Below are 19,782 nucleotides of genomic sequence, written 5' to 3'. Positions count from 1 at the left end.
TTAACCCATTGAAACCTGAGCAAATTGGCTTAATTTCTTTCAAAAACATAGGAAGAAGGTGGTGAGCAACCAAAAGTGACCCAAAATGAGCAATTTGAAAACAAGAAAATTAGTTTAAAAAAAAAAGTATAGAGAGGAAGTTCTTAAAAAGTATAATGATTAATTAGAATAAAATTAAATAAAAAATAATAAAATATTTATAAATATAGGTTTTTAAAAAAAATTTTTTCAAATAATCTTCTAAATCTATTATTTTTTTTGCAATAAGTGGGACATTTATTACCAAGTTGCTCATTGCCTTTCCTTTTCCCCCATGTTTTTAAAAGAAATCACACCTTGCTCAGGGTTTAAAGGCTTAAAGTACATACAATATTATAAAAATATAGTCAATAAGTGAAGAGGTAAAACCAGTAGTTCATTATAGAATTAGTGAGCTGATAGACAGTCAGCAAGATTGATAAATCTTTTCAGTCGTTTTTGCTGATTAGGGTTTATATTGCTTTTCTCCAGCATATATGATAGTAAACAGAATATCTTTGGGTTTGGTCAGACAACACAAGCAATTTGAAGAAGCTGTCTTGGTCTTTAAGAAAAGTATAAAGGGCATATTTCACTTTTTTTTTTTTTTTTTTTTTACAAGAAAATAAACAACAGATGAATCAATAATGAAATCTGTCTCTAGTCACAGTCCAATATAAGCAGTTTTAAATTGTGCACGTTTGTTTGAGCTGTTTATGTTATCCAACTAAAGTGCTTTTCTTTTGGCCTCATAACATTCATAACCGGGTCAGGGTTCAGATAGCAAATTGGAGCACATCATAGTAAACTTCCTGCTTGTAACGGCTGGCCCTAGCCAGCGTTAAGATTAATGGATGAACTCAAAGGCATGTTTGAACATCAGTGGGTCTGTAGAATGGGGGGCTTTCATACTTGGCCCTGAGGGCTGCAATGCAAAGCAACAGGAACACACACACACGCGCATACAGAGCCTTTAAAAATGTCAAGGCTCTGCAATCAAAACATACAGTCTTTTCAGTGCAAGGCCTCATGTAGCTCGCTGATGCTATTTCTGTGTGTGTGTGTGTGTGTGTGTGTGTGTGTGTGTGTGTGTGTGTGTGTGTGTGTGTGTGTTGCCATACCAGGTTGCCACGACGCATGCTGGAGCCTTGGGTCTTTGACTGTGGGAAAGGTTGGGAGCTCATTGTTGTCAGCAGTGTGGTTGAAGGTATGTTCAGGGTAAACACACATCCTCCACAGGACTATAAGGGCCAGTTAGGTTAGACGATGGGGGTCAGAGTACACCCACGTCTTCCACTGCCACAACCACTGGTTGTCATGGAGTTAAGTTTCCTTTACAGTAACTGTGCACACACCCACGCACATCAAGACGCAGTCATAATGTTTATTACTCCATCCAGCAATGATACTACACATTCTAATTATCCACTGATGTGTTGTATGCATGCATGTAAGTTATGTCACTATGACATATTTGCTGGAAATAGGTCAGTGAAAGTAAAAACTGAAACTAACACTGCTCTTTTCATTGCTGTAGTTCCCAAGGGAGGAAACATCACAGAGTTACAACCATAGAAAATACATACTTTACTAAAACATAGTAATTAAAAAGTTGAATGACAGGAACTCATGTGATGAAGCACACATTTATACTGTGCATTTTATCCAACAGGTCAACTTACAAAGACATAAGAATCTTAAATGCATGTAATTTACTGAAGGTTTTTGTCCAGTTGCTTATGATGCTGTGAGCGCTTTGGAAAATCTCTGCAGAAAAAATGACCTCTGATCTGTCTGCTGCTGTCCTGAAAAGGGCAATAATTAAAACCTTTCTCTTGAGAATTATCAGTTTGTCACACAATATGTCAAAATATCCATACACATGATTCAACTGTGTAAAATTGTACAAAAGTGACACCTGGTGGCGACTGCTCGTAGTGCTGCCATAACAGCCATAACAGTATTCATCATTATGTCACAAGAAAGATTTTTGTCATCAACTAAAACTTGCATTGAATGGCCCATCTGCTGAACATGGTTTATAAAATAACACTAAAACTGATGAGCTGAAATCTCCGTGTGGCTTAAATGGGAGGACATGATCCTCACTGTAACCCCATTTAAAGCTGAATCAATTATGCTGGAACATCAGAGAACATAAGGCTACATTGGTTTTTGAGCTATAATGCAATGATGCTTTTAAACACAAAACAGACCCTCATGGCTGCGAAGTAAAATGCAGTAACTAACGCCTCAATAAACCATAAAAAGTTCATTACATTTTTTTTCTCAAACTTCTCTTCTCCAGTTTTATATTTCAAAGCTCTACGGTTACAGTTAAAATTTTTGGCAACATTGCATGTTGAGTATCATCGGTTTTCCAAACACTTTCCTGAAGGTATATGAAGTTTTTATTAAAGGTCCAGTGTGTAGGATTTGGTGGCATCTAGTGGTGAGATTGCAGAACTGAAACTTCTCTTGTAGGCCAAGCATGTAGGAGAACCACTGTGGCTGAGGTGACAGAATGAAAACGCGAATGGCCCTCTCAAGAGTCAATGATTGGTTTGTCCGTCCTGGGTTGCTGTAGAACAACATGGTGACCTTGGTGGAAGAGGACTAGCTCCATATGTAGATATAAACGGCTCATACTAATGCTGCATTCACATGAGCGACACAGTAATGGACTACAAGTCAAGTCAATGGAAGCAAGTGACATGAAGCAACAAACTGATGCCTGCCACTTGTTGCTGCTGACGGTCATGACGGGCTTCAAATGAAAGCTAAGCTGGCCTCAACTTCTTTCACACTCAATGACACGGCAAGGCCTCAACCAATCATATAGTTTGTTTTTAGCTATGTAACTGTGTCATTTAGCTTAGTTAGCTAACACTGTGCTAGCTTTATGTGTATTGCGGTGCATACGGGAATGGAATGGGGCGGCAAAATGTGATGAGTAAATGGGGCTCAGACACTGATCATAAGCAGATATTTTATGTCCAAATACAAACATCAGATGGTGTACAGTCGAGGTATTATGGGTGCTTTAAATTTTTAACTTACTTACTTTAAATTGGTGGTAAAAGCAATTAAATCTGTCCATGCACAATTAAACTCTCTATTTTCCTCCAAGACTTTTCCTTTTTCGATTTGGAATTGAAAGTTAGCCAGCTAGGGAGGTTCATGTCTAGCCACCACCATTGAGGTATGGCAAAATGTAAAAGAAAAGGAGCCAGGAGGTAGACATATGACACACATTTTGATGAGATGCTAAATGTTAATGTTAAATGATTTTTTATTCTGGGCATAGGCTGCACATTTTTTAAAACCAGAGAATGTAGGATTCACTTTAGGTACACAACACTGGTAAATGATGAATGAAAAATAAAACTGGAGAGGGCCAAAGGGTCACATATGGCTTCAGAGTTGTAGGTTGCCTACCCCTGTTCTAAGGTAACAAAAACTGATTCTTATTTCCAGGTGGTTATAAACTAATGAAAAAGTAGTTATGGATTTGATATACTATTTCTGACAATAGTTCCCCCCAAATCCTACACACTGGACCTTTAAGCAAAAATCTAAATCCAAGATCCTTTGTTGTTTGGCTACAAAAAATGCAGAAAATAATCCTTTTCACAATACCTGTATTCAAGGTAAACTTCTCTCAAAGCCACAACAAGTGACAAATAAAGATAAAGTGATCAAAGAGATCTGAGCAGAGATCCATTATTAATGCAAATATGGCTCATAAATAGAAACAGTTCTCTCCATGCAGCTGATAATGACTGCTGAATTACGCTGACAACCTCATCCTCCTCTGGGTGGCAGTAGCTCACCACACTGCTGATTCAGCTGGCTCCAGCTATATCTGCACAGATACCAAGTGAATGCATTATAACATGCATAATCCTTACTTCAGTGGACGATACTCAGCAGCTAATCAGTCTGTATGGAAGGATGATCTACAGTTTGCATATTATTTAAAGGGTTATTTTATTGCATAATGTTTAACACTTTTTCAGTTAAAGTGCCTTCTCATCCATGTCCCACCTTCTCTCTATGTTATACTTTATGCTTGATGATTTATGACCGCAGCACCTGTGGGTGGAGATTGCAAACAGTCGCCTCCTGTGTTATAGGATTACAAATGCTTTATGCCAAATCCTTTTAGCTGAAGGGTAATGCAAAAAAAACACTGAATCTATCCTTCATATAAGAGACTGACAGACACCATTAGTCAACTGTAATATATGGCACATGTTATCCTATGTAGTGTGATGACATGACCAAGATGACATGGAATCCCACAGTCACGTACACACCCTGTTAATGATGAAATGTGGAGTAGTGTACAACTAGGCGGTTGATTTCTTGCAGTTTCAGGTATGATATGACAAAATGCACAATATCTCACAGTGATTTTAATGCCTGTGTGCAGTACAAAGGGATATCTGTAGGTGGGTTAGAAAGGGAGTCCAGAAATCAAAGGCTTGTTGGAGCCAACAGTGGCCAGTGAGGGCCAGTAGTGGCCCAGAGCAAGGACACCGAAACCTTGTTTGTTGTGTGCCCTGATCTACTCCCAGGATGAGGATTGAAAATGAGCTTAATATGGTAACATAATGCAATTGGCTGTTGTTTCTGGGAGGTGATTTCGGATGCATACTGAGAGCATAAAATAATACATACAGCGATATTAGCATCCAGGCCCTGGAGGTGGAAACAAATAGAAAAAACAAATGCCATGTTAGTGCTCCCTTCTCTGTTTGCCCTTGGTGTTGGGCAGAGCAGAACAACAGTTTCCACTCTTTCATCTCCCAGTGTCCATACATGGCAGGATGCCGAGGCACTGTTGCTAACGGCTGCATGGACTTGTTAGGATGGCTCTGGCTGTTTAACAATACACTCATATAAAAAAAGGGCAGGAGAAAATATATTTGATAGCTACATGATGCATGTTCTAAGCCTAAAATACTCAAGCTTAATTGGTTTGATTTTCCTTTCCGCCTGTTTTTAGATCCTTTCAAATGCTTTGGTTTAAAACAGAAGCTGGGAAAATGTTAAGTGATATGTCAACATTTCCATTTTTACGGGTCAGAATCGAAATGCTGCCCGAACAGATGTGAGTATGCATGGATTCTAAATGTCACCACTGCTGTTTGATGACAAGGCTTTTTGTTGCCCAGTGGACCAGGTGCATTGAAGTGTCATTGCTACTTGCTCACGATCTTGCCGCTCTGCGAAGCATCCAAATGTCAACTGTTCGCCGCGGTTGTGGAAACTCCAGGTTCTGCATGGTGCGCTGCAAGTTGAGCAGAGAGGACAAAATGAATTAAATCCCTCTCTTCCTCTCTTTTATTTTTCTCTGGTCTGGTGACGCTGGACTAAACTGCTCCCCTGTGTTTGTACCTTCAAGTATTTCATATTTGTAAAAAACACCACAGGGAGGGATGTATCATCTTTAAAACAAGTAAAACCTCACTGAACCTCAGCCAAGGGGAAGCTGCTGGCCTTGCCGGAGGCCCCTTTGCTCAGTCCAGACTGCACACAGCTGCCTGTTTGCTGATTTTGAGGGCAGTGCCGGACCTAGCACATTTGGTGCCCTAAACACGCTTCCTCTGGCAACCCACAACCCCTCCAAATATATATATATATTTAAATGTATATTTATTGTATCTATTAGAAAGAAGAACAATATCTAATGAGATTTCAACACAAATTAACAACTTAGCAAACAAAAAAATTAATGAATAACAAACAATAAAAGAATACGGTATGTGCAAGTTTGCAAATTTCAACTACTTTTCCCCCTTTTCTTTCTTTCTTTCTTTCTTTCTTTCTTTTACGTACTGACAGCAACTTTTAAGGTGGAACGTTTATTTGTTATGTTGCTCAATGCATGAGTTGACGACATAAATCCATCAGCACACCTTAAATTTCAATATGACAACTTTTGACCATTCCATTAGTTTTTATTAGCATCGTTCCTGTGGGCTCTGGCCGGCTGTGCTTGCCTGAGAAAGACTAAACCCACTATTTTTAAATATCCCATGGAGAGAGACTCTTACTGCAGCCTGTCAGTTTTTGTTCTGAAAATGTCAGTGTGCAGCCTTGTTCTGTGGACGATAAATAGGGTGCAGACTCCCATCAGTGTCACCGGTGAGGAAATACAGCGAGTGCAGGACGGACAGACCTAGGGTCTAGGTACCATGTCTGAAAGGGTACTTTTGGTTCAAAGGTACCATACCGAAAGTGTTTGGTGGACAGAGGGCTAGATGCTCTCTACATACATGCTGCCCATGGGCGAATTACGAAACAGTGGGCCCCTAGGCACAGATATGGAAAAGGCCCCACCACCTCTCCTACACAGGTGCAAGACACACAGACTTTGTGTTGGTTTTGTGTTTCTTTGAAGTCATTATGCATCTTTTTTTTTTTTGTTTTGTGCCTGTTTATGGTCATTCAGTGTCTCTTTGTGCCTGTTTTGTGTCTTTGTTGTTGTCATGGGGGTCTCTTTGAGGTCATTTTGTGTCTTGGTTGTTTTGTGTCGCTTAATAGTCATTTTATGGTCATTCCTCTTGTGGATATTTTGTATCGCTTTGTGTTATTATTTTCTTTAATTTTGTGACTCTTTGCAGTTCCTTTGCATCCCTTGGGGTCCTTTTGTGTCTCTTTGTGGTCAGTACGTGTTAATTTACATGACATTTTGCAAGCGAAGGCCAGGGGACCCCCCCGATGCTTTCGGCTCCTGGGCCTGTGTCTGGTAGGCCCGTTTATTAATCCATCCATGACTCTAGCATGATCTGACTGTGATGATTACTCATTGATGAACAAAGGTGAATTGCCATTGCCAGGACTAGCGGTGATACTGCTACTACAGACTGACTGTTAGCTCTATTAGGTCTTTGGATCATTTTCCCTTATTTTCAATATTTTTGTCAATTTGAACGTCAGTTAATATTTGCCAGTCTTTTTGGGGGGGGGGGGGTTGGGGTATTTTTGTGCCCCCCTACTAGGTGCCCCCCTAGTGAGCGGCTCCCTAAGCAGCTGTCTATGTTGCCTATAGGTAGATCCGCCACAGTTTGAGACCATCAGATCTGCAGCCAGACTATCTAAATATTCAGGAAAAACACAAATAAGCTTCCAAATGTATCGTCAAGCTCACAGCTATGTGAGGGGCCTTGAAATAAAATGCTATTTGAATTTTGCCTGCCCTAAAAGCACACAGCATCTAAGTGCCCCTCCGCTCTGCAACAGCCATGTGCCTCGCAGTGTTGTCATGCTAATTGGCTTCTGTTTCGTGAGCGTGCTGTGCAGTCACGCACATACAAACACACATACAACTTGACAGCAAACAGTGAGCAGCCTTTCTCAGATCTGCCAGGCTCTCAGTACTTTGGAGCACTTGTTTGGTATTTCTGAGCAGTTTGATCTAATTAACTTGGTCATAACCCCCTTCCACTCTTCTCTGTCTCCTTCTTTCTGCCTCATTTCTTTGCAGCTCACTCAATCATTATCAAAGCTGCTGCCTCCAGACCTTGGTTGCACTGATAGCGGTTGGATGCTGCCTGCCGTTAATCATGTATGTGCATCCTTCTCTTTTTTCCCTCCTTTCTTCTCCACCATTTCCACACTGATCTGCCAGTAAAAACTGCATCTCAGTGGCACTGGGTGGCTCCCTGCGAAGGATTTCAGCGTTATTGATGGCAACAATGTCTCCCTTTGTGCCACGATCGATGGCTGGAGGTCCACAGTGGAATTATTGGCACAGAGACATGTCAGAAAGCAGCAGCAGCAGCAGCAGCAGCAGCAGCAGCCATGGGGTACTGCCTGATTAGTGTGTGAGTGCATTTGTGAGACAGAAAGAATTATAGAAATCATTCATAAGAGAATAGCAGAGTAAACACTTAAACCCACAGCATTCTCAAGCTATTGTGCACCTACACCCCGGGCTTTGTCATCAGATTAGTGTCAGACATTAACGTGGGCGGTGTGGACTCAGGCGGTGTAGGTAGACGAGCATTTGTTGCTCGCTCTTAAATTGAAAAAGAGTCTGTGTTCGCCCTGGAGCTCCATTCTGTGCTTGAATATTCAAGTCTTGTCTGAGTGTACCTGCACTGAAGCTTGGCTTATGTTCTGGCTCGAACAAAAAACTGCATGATTCTCTGATGATACATTGTAATAGTGAGCTTAAGCTACAAAAATGGAAGCAAAAGGATAAATGAGGAATTTGGCTTGAATGAACTGGAATCCTTTCGGGTTGGTTGGATCCCATAAGGTTTGGGTATGAACTCTGATTCTAAGATGCTGATGGTTGTTTTTACCAGAGGGATATTGTGACCTATTTCTTCCCCATCACTTCCCATTTCTCACTTCAGACTGGGCACATCAAGTCAGCATCAATGAACTTAGAACCCATAAAGACAAAGAAACACAGATACTATAAGCAGATATTGTAGAGAAAACACAACTAAAACTGAAATTTATCAGACAAATCGCTCATGGTAATACTAGTACTACATACAGTAGATGGCTTCGGGCCTGGAGCCTCATAAAAGATGTGAAGTTTGGGGCAGATTGGACCATGTATGCTAGAGTTACAAACCCCGTCCTGTTTGGTGGCAAAACATGGAATTTTAACATCATGCCACAGTCACACGGTTTGAAAAAAACTCAAGCAATTTTTGATGTCTTAAGATCTCTGTAGGAGGAGTTTGTTAAAGTACCACCCCTGGAAATGGCCAAAAAAATGCATTAAAACATTAAATTAAAAATGGCTGACTTCCTGTTGAGTTTGGGACATGGCTCCAAGAGGATTTTCTTTTGTACATCTTGGGATGTTACATATGCCTACCAATTATCATACTTCTAGGCAAAACATACTGCAGGGGCTGCTTCATTGAAATTTTCTAGGGAGCTCTACTGAGCCTCCTTGGCGCATCAAAGGGAAAAAATTAACTGCTGGGAAACATTAGCCAAGTTAGCCCTCTCACTATGTGTGTGAGTCCCAGGCACAGAGATCCTTTCTGCTTATTGCATAGTCTCCTTTTAAAATAAACTGGGTTTGGTCTGGGTTAAAATAAGTACATTTGTTACATGACTTAAGTAAATTACAGATGTATGTCTATGTTGACACGTATGTCATGTGAATGTAACTAGTTTCCATCCATAAATCCATTTTCATCCGCTTATCCAGGGCCGGGTCGCGGGGGCAGCAGGCCGAGCAAAGCACCCCAGACATCCCTCTCCCCAGCAACGCTTCCCAGCTCATGTTCTGGGTCTGCCCCGGGGCATCCTACCGGTGGGACGTGCCCGGGACACCTCCAGCAGAAGGCGCCCAGGAGGCATCCTAGTCAGATGCCTGAACCACCTCAACTGACCCCCTTCGACGCGAAGGAGCAGCGGCTCTACTCGGAGCTCCCTCCGGATGTCCGAGCTCCCCACCCTATCTCTAAGGTTGAGCCCAGCCGCCCCACGGAGGAATGTCATTTCCACTGCTTGTATCTGTGATCTCGTTCTTTCGGTCACAACCCAGAGCTCATGACCATAGGTGAGGGTTGGGACGTAGCTGGACCAGTAAATTGAAAGCTTTGCTTTCCGGCTCAGCTCCCTCTTCACCACAATGGACTGGTGCAGCACCCGCATCACTGCAGAAGCCGCATCGACTTGCCGATCCATCTCACGCTCCATTCTACCCTCACTCGTGAACAAGACCCCGAGATACTTGAACTCCCTCGCTTGGTAAGACTTCAGCATAATCCCATGGGGGTACCTCATTTTGATCATGTTTTACATTGTAAAATAAAAATTAAGTGGCTGTTTGACTGTGCAGTTGTTTTATCCCCAACATAATGCTGTTTTCACACACATAAATATCTTCTCAACTATATCATGTTCTGTTAAATAATTAAGCCTATTTAAACTAACACAGACTTCTACTCAGCCAACAGAAAGAAGGCAGATGCCCGTAAAACGGGTGGTGGCCCAGCACCGCCACCGCCAGGGCGAGGCACACTTTTCTGACCGCCCTGCATACAGTTGCCTTACTCAAGTGCTCAGCATCTCCGACATTGTACAAAAAAATTCCATTTGCAAAGAAACGCAGCGCAACACACAATATCTCCTGGGATGTGAGAGCATGACTACGATTGGTAATGTTGCAAATGTAAGGACGGATTAGGTTGTGTATGTAGATGATGAACTGTGACATGAAACGGTACAGCCCAAAAAGATAATTGTCTGGAAATGCTAGAACACCTATGTGCGGTCTGATAACCATCTCCCGATGAATATTTAATTCTCTGCGCAGTAATGCTGCACCTTCATCCACGGGATCGTTATCAAAAGGACATGCCATGTTAGAGAAAAAAGTTGCCACCTACTGTGCCTAATGGACTTCTAATATACTGAATCTGATTTTTTAAATGATTTTTTTAAATGACAGACGGCAGAACTAGGCTACGCCAAAACTTACCTGCTGACTGAATGAATGAGGAAATCAAATGGAGTGTGTGGCTCTGAAAGAGGGCGGAGACAGAGAGAAACTCAAGGTTCATTGAGAGAAACCTGGGGTCCGTTTCACAAAGCAGGTTTAGTGAAAACTCAGAGTCAGTTAACCCTGAAATGAGGGAAACTCTGAGTTTTCCGTTTCAAAAAGGGAGGTAACTCAAACCAGAGAAAGAGGGGTAACTCTAGCCTGTTTCAGAGAGAGAGGTAACTTAAGCTCTCGGTCAGTTACTGTAGTAACAGACTCTGTGAACCTAACCTGGTTGGGACCCGGTTTTTGTCAATGAACCTCGAGTTCTGTCATTTTCAAAAATCAGAGTCAGTATATTAGAAGTCCATTAGGCACAGTAGGTGGCAACTTTTTCACTAACATGGCATGTCCTTTTGATTACGATCCTGTGGATGAAGGTGCAGCATTACTGCGCAGAGAATTAAATAGGCCTATTCGTCGGGAGATGGCTATCAGACCGCACATAGGTGTTCTAGCATTTCCACACAATTATCTTTTTGAGCTGTACCGTTTCACGTCACAGTCCATCATCTACATACACAACCTAATCCGTCCTTACATTTGCAACATTACCAATCGTAGTCATGCTCTCACATCCCAGCAGATATTGTGTGTTGCGCTGCGTTTCTTTGCAAATGGAATTTTTTTGTACAATGTCGGAGATGCTGAGCACTTGAGTAAGGCAACTGTATGCAGGGCAGTCAGAAAAGTGTGCTTGTTTTACAGGCATCTGCATTCTTTCTGTTTGACAGTCAAACAGCCACTTAATATTTACTTTACAATGTAAAACATGATCAAAATGAGGCACCGCCATGAGATTATGCCGAGGTCTTACCTGTTTGAACAATGTTTTTATATTTCATCCTAAACTGCTGCCAAGTGCGCTTCTCCCCTGCGGGATTGCACCTAAATGAAATAAATTAATAGGCTACCACTCAAGCAGTTTTCCCCTGTAATATTATTGTGATTGCAAAGGACTACATTTAAACTTACGCATTGACCCGAGCAGCAATGTTCTCCCACGCCGTCTCCCTCTCTTTTGCAGCTGCAGCGGTGTTGCACTTCTTTTTGAAAACATGTGCAAACTCGCCGTATGAGCGCATTAAGATTTCTAATTCTAGTGGGGTGAAAAACGCAGCCCTCCTCTTCCCCGTTGCCATGGTGATTCGTCGAATCAGGGCTCCATTGATGCTGGCTTTTTATAGTTGTGGTGCACGCGCTTAACTCCAGGTGAAACTACTCTGAGTTGATTAAACTGATTCAAATCAGCTGTTCTGGAACCAGAAACTCAGAGCTTCCTATCTCAGAGTAGATCAACTCAGAGTTCAGGATTAGACTCAGAGTTTGTTGAACCTGCTTTGTGAAACAGACCCCAGGTCCCAACCAGGTTAGGTTTATAGAGTCTGTTACTACGGTAACTGACCGAGAGCTTAAGTTACCTCTCTCTCTGAAACAGGCTAGAGTTACCCCTCTTTCTTTGGTTTGAGTTACCTCCCTTTTTGAAACGGAAAACTCAGAATTTCCCTCATTTCAGGGTTAACAGACTCTGAGTTTTCACTAAACCTGCTTTGTGAAATGGACCCCAGGTCATCACCTCCATGAGTCAATACAATTTGAGTCAGTAGCACAATCACAGCATCACAGTGTAGCAGGGAAAAAAAACAGTGCGTGCCCTGAATGGTAAAGCATCATATATTTAATTATTTAATTATTTATGTGTTCATTTATAATAAATAATGAATTTCATTCATCTTCTAACCGCTTCATCCTCTTGAGGGTCGCGGGGGGGCTGGAGCCTATCCCAGTTGACATCGGGCGAGAGGCAGGGTACACCCTGGACAGGTCGCCAGACTATCGCAGGGCTGACACATAGAGACAAACAACCATTCACGCTCACATTCACACCTACGGACAATTTAGAGTCACCAATTAACCTAGTCCCCAATCTGCATGTCTTTGGACTGTGGGAGGAAGCCGGAGTGCCCGGAGAGAACCCACGCTGACACGGGGAGAACATGCAAACTCCGCACAGAAGGGCTCCCACGCCTGGGATCGAACCGGCAACCCTCTTGCTGTGAGGCGAGAGTGCTAACCACCACACGGAGTGAATTTATTTTGAATTTATTTATTTATTTATTTATTTGTTTATCAATTCAATAGTGAAGGGTAATGTTCATGTCAATAAAGAACACTGAAATTTAAGAAATATGAACGGAATCCTGGAATTCTAAACATCAAAGCGAAGTGGAATGTGACATCAGCACACTGACACGGAATGGAATACATGTAATTTGCCTTTGTGACATCACAGTGCAAATGCCTAAAAGTTTGTAAGTAGGAGCCCTGAACATAAACTTTTAGCTCCTGACTGCTGTGGGTAACATCTGTGTGAGGACACAATCGTCATTATGCAGGCCACTGTCTTTAGTAAGGCAAGAGACCTGAAACCAAGCCCACCACCTCCCAGACCTACAAATGAGGCTTTGACTTCAAGAAGACATACGCGTGCAAGGCGACTCCGACTCCCCACTGGGGCTGTGGGGACCACAGATACAGAGGGATCATTACTCAAATGTAGCAATATGCGAGCGGGGGCACTCAAACAGGGAACTGAATGCCACCCACTGCAGATAAGTGACGCAGATGACAGTGAGGTTGATCTGCAGCTAATCTGTGTCCCCCCGATTTCCGCAGAGAGGGAACCTGCAGGAATACGTTGTTTCCCTGTTGAGACGGATGTGTCATTGCCTAAATATGGCATTACTCAAGCTAGGGCCCTAAGATGGCACATAGAATCCAACCCACTGCAGCTTGGTGACGAAGACAACAGTGAGGTTGATCCGCAGCTAGTCTGTCTCCCCCCGATTTCCACAGAGAGGGAACCTGCAGGAATACGTTGTTTCTCTGTTGCAACGGATGTATCGTTGCCTAAAAATGGCATTACTCAAGCTAGGGCCCTAAGACGGCACATAGAATGCAACCCACTGCAGCTTGGTGACAAAGACAACAGTGAGGTTGATCCGCAGCTAATCCGTCTCCCCCCGATTTCCACAAAGAGGGAACCTGCAGGACGACGTTGTTTCCCTGTTGCGACAGATGTAGTGTTGCCTAAATATGGCAATGCCAAGGCCAGGGCCCTCAGATATTACATTGAACACAACCCACTGCAGCTTGGTGACAAAGACGACTGTGACGTTGATCCTCAGTTAATCCGTCCCCCCCCAATTTCCACAAAGAGGGAACCTGCAGGAATACGTTGTTTCCCTGTTGAGATGGATGTATCATTGCCTATATATGGCAATGCTCAAGCTAGGGCCCTTAAACGGCACATAGAATGCAACCCACTGCAGCTTGGTGACATAGACGACAGTGAGGTTGATTCTCCGCTAATCCATCTCCCCCCAATTTCCACAGAGAGGGAACCTGCAGGAATACGTTGTTTCCCTGTTGAGATGGATGTATTGTTGCCTAAATATGGCAATACCAAGGCCAGGGCCCTCAGAAAGTACATAGATGACAACCCACTACAGCTCAGTTGGACTTGAACGGGAACAAGCAAATTCTGATTTGTTATTTCCATGGCCTTGGACAATCCTATCAGTATTTGTGAACATAAGCTCCTCTCTCAAAACCAGAAACCAGAGAATTTTCAGTGGTGACCACTGATGTCTCTGGGCCCACTGAGCAAGCAACGTCTGTGGACGTCCAGGTCTAGTTGATATCACGTCTGGACGTGATATCAACTAGACCTGGACGTGATATCAACTAGACTTGGACGTCCACAGACGTTGCTTGCTCAGTGGGGAGGTTCTGGTTCTGTGAGGACTTCATGTTTTCCATGTGTGGGTTTTCTCCGGGTGCTCCGGTTTCTCCCACAGATCATAAAATAATATAAGATTCGGTTAATTTGGAAAAAATAAAATAAAAATAATCAAAACTATATAATGTATGTTTTAAGAGTTTTATTTAGCACTGCATGAACTAGCCCGTATTAAATCACACACATATTGCCATGTTTAAATATGAGGTGGGCTCGTCAATCTGCCACAACGCCTAAAAGTGGACAGAATCTCTTCTGAACTTTTGGGTTACTTGAATGATGGAGACATTAACGCACCGTATCATTTTCAAGTAGAGGCCAGCATTAATACTGCAGTTAAATCACTTTTTTTGAAGTAGAAAAACTACATTCGCTTGAAATGTAGAGCTACACTAGGTGGTGGATATGGTCATACATTTCTCATCAGATTTCTGCCTTCAAGGTTGCTGTATATGATTGAGTGCTGCATTTAGAAACTGTAGCACAATGTAGCAATATCAGTATACAAAGGAGCCCACAGTTCACATCGCACATGCAAACTAATCCAAAAGTTACGAAACCACAGTGTTTCTTATTTTCAGGTCATTATACAATAATATAAATGTAGTTATGAACATTTCATACCATTTCTGCCAATAGATGACCCTAAATCCTACAGAATGGGTAATTTATATCTAACTAACTAACCAGCAGGTTAGTTTCTTTGATCTAGTTTGCATTTGTGCTACTAGTGCCACAAGCAGACATTAAACCATTACAACCACTTTACTTCCCGTTACTTTAAACAAAAACAATAATCTAACCTTAAACATTACCCTAGAGTGTGTGCAATGACCTATTTCACATTTTTTACTACTCCCTGTTTCCACTATGTGACTTCAACTAACCTATGGCTAAGCCACGCCCCTCTTCACTCACTTGGACAAACTATCAACATTCAGTGACCGGCGCTATGGCATGACGATCAGATTTCATTCAGAAGTAACCAAAAGGGCCTAAACTACGCATTGGAGGGATATATTAATCATTTTATTGTTGAGAAGGTCGATGAAAAGCTTAAATTGCAAGCCAAAATTTACAGGTAAACAGTGTACGCTTGTGAACTGCATCTCGTTGCCGTCACCATCAAAGACAACAAGTTAAAGTGCCACTGAAGTTAAGGACTTTGGCTCAGAATATGAGAAAAGGATAACAGCCTTTTTACCATCTTTACCAAGAGTGTCTCTCTGTTAGTTTGGTGCTACAGTATTAACACTGAATCATTCAGCATAACTTTTGTTAACCTTTGTTATCTCTGCCATTACAGATAAATTAATGAAGCTAAGCTCCAGAAGTTAATGTTAGTTTAACTAGAGCCCTTTGGACAACAGCTAACAATGATGTACGATCACCAAAGTACAAAAACTAGAACAAAATAGGCTAATGAACTCCCAGCAAAAAAGGTGACATGATGAACAACGCAGCTAGGAGCTAACGTTAGGCTAACTTTAGCTAATGTTAGCTAGAGATGTTAAAGATAACTTTATATTTCTTTCCAGCAAAGTGACAATATGTTGCCTCAAACACGATGTTGACTTACCTTAGAACAGATGTAAACATCCTTGTTAATCTTATTCACGTTGAGTTGATGTTGTGGTCTAATGTTACCACATAACTTTATCCAAAGGAGACACTTTTCACGGTTGAGATGTGGTTTAGGAAAGGATAAAAAAATACACCCCGTAGCCCAGCCTCTCAGGATACCTTGTGTCAGAGTTGCATGTACCCCATGCACACTGTTTGACCATTTTTAAACTTCAAATCTCCGAAAAAGCTCATAAAATTGAACAAAACTGACCTTCTGTAATGCATTTCACTGAACGTCCAGGCAGAGAATGTCCGAGTGTATGGGAATGGCTATACGCACTGTGATTGGTTCATCGCATTTGAGGGCGGGACTTAGCCATAGGTCAATTGTAGACCCCACCATGTAAATGTCATGTAAACCATCAAATAATTGTCTGACAAAACGTACTTCCTGTTGCCAGTAGATGGCGCAATCACCATGACACCTAATGTGCATGTACAGTATATGTACATCCACAGTAACATACTCATGTTCAGATACATACACACATCAACAATAGATGGAATCTTGAATGCAAACATTTTCAACACTGATTTTAAAATGTCAAAAGATTGAGAGAGTTCAAAACTCGGTAACACTTTACAATAAGGTACACAAAATTAGAGTAGTTACTGAGGAACTAATGAGGAACTAATGATGAACTGTTTATTAGTTAATGGTCAGTTCTTCAGTAACTCATGATCAAATTTCAAAGGAGTAGTTACTGAATAATGAGGAACTAATGATGAACTATTAGTTAAGGGTCAGTTCCTCAGTAACCCCTGATCAAATTTCAGAGGAGTAGTTACTGAAGAACTAATGAGGAACTAACTATTAGTTAATGGTCAGTTCCTCAGTAACTCATGATCAAATTTCAGAGGAGTAGTTACTGAGGAACTAATGAGGAACTAATGAGGAACTAATGATGAACTAATGAGGAACTAACTATTAGTTAATGGTCAGTTCTTCATTAACTCATGATCAAATTTCATAGAGGAGTTAATCACGACTTAATAATTAGTGAACTAGTTACTTCATCAGTGCAGAATCATTACTCAATAACCTGTCCATTAGTTAACCTTTTTGTCCTAAAGTAAAGTGACATGAGTACTCTTTCATTACTTCATCATCATCTTTACAATTAGTTCCTTAACAAAAAAAAAATCACAGACAGCAGGATTCTTGAGAAGAGTTTTATTCATTATTTTCAGACCACATACACATTAATATGATCATCCATGTTATTCTGTATGATGATGCCTTAGAAATAAATATGATAGTGTGTCACATTTTAGGTAGGCTAAGCTTAAAGAATTTATCATGGGGGCTATGTGTAAAGTACTGTATACTGATCACACCATTGTTCACAGTACAGGTGTTTGAGGTGCACAAAATTTAAAGTAGTTACTATGAAACAAATTTGGAATGAATGATGAACTAACTATTAGTTAATGGTCAGTTCTTCAGTAACTCCTGATCAAATTTCAGAGGAGTAGTTACGGAGGAACTAATGAGGAACTAACTATTACTTAATCATTACCTACCCTTTTTGTGTGTACCCTAAAGTGAAGTGAGACATCAAAATGAGTAGGTAATGAGTACTGAATCATTACCTACTCATTTTGATGTCTCACTTTACTTGGCGATGCCTGCACTTGAGAATCTGGACATCAGTACTGACAAGACTGCTGCTGTTAAGAGACCGTGCATCACCGATCACCCTGAGTGCGCACACATGAGCGCGGAGCACAGAGAAGCAGTCAGAGCTACAGGCTACAGTGAGGCTAAAAACAGAGTTCAAATGACGTTTTTCGAAACAACTTTTTATGTCGGGGCTTCAGGACACTTGGGTCACTACGGATGAGCATGTTGGAGATATTTTGTGGCTTCAATTTTGTGTTCTTGGACGTTAGTCTGGGACGCCGTCAGCCATGTGCTATGTGCTAGCCACTCCCCCCGCCAATCTCCGCAAGGGATGTGAGGACTCTAAAACTTCACCAGGGCCTCCGTCGGCATATGGGTGAGTAGATAATGGCTGAATATTCATTTTTGGGTGCACTATCCCTTTAAGTGGAAGCAGGTTGAAGTGTCAATTTAAGTATAAATGCTGTGTGAAGCTGAAATGTGAGTTTAAGTGTAAATGAGAGATTAAGCTGGTGTTGTCAGTTGAAGATGACGTCCTGAAAGAAATTAGTTCCTGCTCTCTTGGAACCTTGACATAGGTGGTACCAAATAAAATGCCAGGCACTATCCAAAACCTTTGCTAATGCAAATCCAATAAAGAGAAAGGGTGAGTGAAGCCATTAGACCATACAGTGGCGACGCTGCACAACATCAATGCTGTGTTTTCAGCTTGTGTTGCTGCCCCCAAGTGGCGAAAAATCAATTCAGGCAGCTTTAATAGATTTAGATTCTAATGATAAAACTTAAAACAGTCTTTACTTGTGACCTATTTTCAAGATGGCTGGATATATTGAATAGAGATGAACACAAAGAACAATCTACTGTTGTGTATTATGAAATGTTCTTTATTTGTACAATCTTTTCTGAACCTGTATCAGTGGTTGAATCAGCACTGGAAACCATTCCAGCAATGTTCAACCACCCCACAAACACACTGTTTTGTTGTGGGCAGTGGTGTTGGTGTTTCCCCACGTCTCTCCACCAGCGATGACTGAGCAGCCGTTTGACACCATGTTCTTACGCAATCAGCCGAGGCACCAGAGCATGACAATCGAGGAGGTGCGACGGACCACTGGCTGCCAGCTAGAGTGACCGAGTTCTGCTTATAAATGTTAGGAGGCAGAGAGATAGAGAGGAGAGAGAGAGAGATAGTGAGGGAGGGGTCAGTAGATATGGTAAACAACTCAGAGAGACTTCTGTCAATGAGAGAGAAGAGGCACGTAGGAAAGACAAGGAGTTGAAGGAAACAAGAAGGAAGAAAAAAAGATTCTGAACAAATGACAGGAAGACACTGAGAATTAAATGGGGAAAACACATAATACAATAAGAGCCATAAATGACTAAGGAGAAAAAAAGACACAGGAGATCAGAGACAGAGGGATGAGTGGAAAGAGGGAGGCAGATCGTGTGAGGAACACTGCTGTCTATGGCTCAGTGCAGAAGTCTGGCAGGGCCAGAGAGTCTCAGAGAGTCGGGATGAACACACTACGGCACTCGCTCCTGCCTAATTCATCTTTGCTGTGTCCAGCAACAGAGGGTTTTTGATTTATGCCGTAATTAGAAACGTAATGATGGTAAAATCTTGGTCCTTTATCTGAATAGGGACATTATCTATAGCGACACATATGTTGTACTGGCAGAATGTTGTGGAGATGCAAACAGAGCGACATACTGATGAGGACTTCTGATGATTCAGAAGTTCTATGTGGCAGTGAAATCTAAACCAAAGAGTTGCTGTTTTCGACTCCTATTATTCTTTTATGTGCACTATAGGGACAATAGATTGTAGATAATGAGTGTCTAAATCTCATTTATCTACTTGTTAATGATGCCTGACACTAAAAATGTGGGGGCAGGAAGAAATTGTAGTTGTAAGAACAGATAAATCTTTAATATACCCTATAGAATTACATTACATCTTCACTTTTGCAAGTTTGGGGTTTTCATTCTGCAGGCAGGAAAAGCCCCATAGCTAATATCATGTGTCCCCTCAGTGAATAGGTTCTGCATATCAGCACTATTAGATGTTCTGCAGTTGAAGTCGGTTTGATAGAAAGAACAGAGATACATGGAGATAAAGGGAAAGAAAGAAATGTCAGTTGGAGGTGCTTCTCTCACTTCTCACTTCAACAGTCGGTACATTCA

Source organism: Epinephelus fuscoguttatus, linkage group LG11 (assembly GCF_011397635.1).
Source record: "Epinephelus fuscoguttatus linkage group LG11, E.fuscoguttatus.final_Chr_v1".
NCBI lineage: Eukaryota > Metazoa > Chordata > Actinopteri > Perciformes > Serranidae > Epinephelus > Epinephelus fuscoguttatus.
Note: the sequence above shows the minus strand (reverse complement) of the source record.